At 31.6% G+C, this 1,702-nt stretch overlaps 1 long non-coding RNA gene across 1 annotated transcript; it reads left to right on the forward strand.

Moving 5' to 3' along the window:
- The first annotated feature begins 459 nt into the window (after positions 1–459).
- On the forward strand, positions 460–1,298 carry LOC114392147. The gene is made up of 4 exons (XR_003662252.1): positions 460–562; positions 638–748; positions 1,041–1,117; positions 1,198–1,298. It is a non-coding gene; the product is annotated as an uncharacterized LOC114392147 (long non-coding RNA).
- Positions 1,299–1,702: the final 404 nt, after the last annotated feature.

The following is a 1,702-nucleotide window of genomic DNA, read 5'->3' on the forward strand; positions in this document are numbered from 1 at the left end:
TTATTTGCATCAAACCCCACCATAAATTATTATTCAAGTATCAATTTCGGTTATTTAATGTTTAAGTCTAAGTAATAAATTGCCAAGAGCTTCTATGATGAAATTTATGAAAGATTCACAGATCTTATTAAGAGCCACCATAAATTATATAGTGTTGTTGGTAACAGGCACTGCTTAATTGAAAGCTAAGCTTCTATTATTAACAGTTTAGTTCTAGTGCACTGAACTATGTTTAATAGCAGTTTGATTAATAAAACTTAAAACAGTTTAGGTTTAGTTTTTTATAAAATAATTCAGTTTTTAATAGTTTAATTCATTTTGGTATTAAAGTAGTTCACAGATCAACTAAGGAAATTGATCGATATACAAGACCAGAATTTACAGGTAAGGAAATTGATCATTTCTATTAAAAAATTGTATATCAGTAAGAAATTTCTTTATTGGTATTTTTTATTTGATAGAGAATGGGCCGTTGGCAATTGATTCTAAACAGGCTATTAATCATATTAAGAGGAAGTATGAGTTGGAGAATATGGAAATTGTGAACAAGGAAAAAGAAAAGGTTCGATATGATTTCCTGGTATTTGTAGAATGTAATTTCCATCAACATGTTTCTAATTAATTTGAACCTTTATAGGCTGACAAAGCCATTGCAGAAATTGAGGCAAAGTGTGGCCAAAAAATTGAAGAATGCAAAGAAGAACAAAGGCAGCAGTTGATGCGCATTGAAGATGAACACACGTTGCTCGTAAGCATAGAAAAAGTCTTGAATTTGAAATTATTGGCTGCTTAGAAATATTCTATCATTGCATTCTATTACATGGGATCATAAGTGTTCTGATTTGTCTTTAGTTATATTTTTAATTACTTAATGTTCTAATTAATTGAAAAAACCATTTTTTTAAATAAAGTTACTATCTGATTAGTATTTGTTAGAGATGCAATATAAAGTCATTCATGTATCGTTACCTAGCAGCTTGAGCTTTTTGGATAGTTTGTTAATGACATGGTACGAAATTCTCTATGACTATGTGGTCTAGAGATCAAAGCATTGAGGTGTGAACTTGAAGATGAGTGTCAGAAGCTGGAAGAGGAGTTGCATCTTCAAAAATCCAAAGTATGGAATACCCTGATATGATAAATTAATTTCTTGTCATAATTTTTATTATTATATTTATTCTTTGGAATATATTGCAGGAAGACAGGCAAAGGGCTTTGTTGCAGTTGCAGTTGAAAGTGATGAGTGACAAGCCCAAAGAGGACCAAGAAGTGAATTCAAAACAGGTTTACTTGTGTTTCAATCTATTTGTTTGTGTCTGTCTTCAAATGGATGCCATATTTGCTAATTTTCATGTTGGGATACCTTTGGTAGTTTGGTTTGATAGGATATTCCATTATTTCAGAGCTTCCTAATTTTGTCTGGTGATGGTGTGTTTTTACAAATGCTAAAATTAAGATAGACTCCATGCTATTACTTACTAGTAACTGTTTCCTGGAATTCTATAATTTGTTGTCTCAGACTCTCAGTCATAGCCTCTGCCAGGGAATAAATACCTTGAATTCAAATGTCAAATCAGACACTGCATTCAAAGGCGGTTATTACATAATAACCGTCTTTGAATGTTACATCTGGTCGACATTCAAAGACGGTTATTATGTAATAACCGCCTTTGAATGTTACATCTCCTCGAGATTCAAAGAC

The sequence above is a fragment of the Glycine soja genome, chromosome 17, assembly GCF_004193775.1.
Source record: "Glycine soja cultivar W05 chromosome 17, ASM419377v2, whole genome shotgun sequence".
Lineage (NCBI taxonomy): Eukaryota > Viridiplantae > Streptophyta > Magnoliopsida > Fabales > Fabaceae > Glycine > Glycine soja.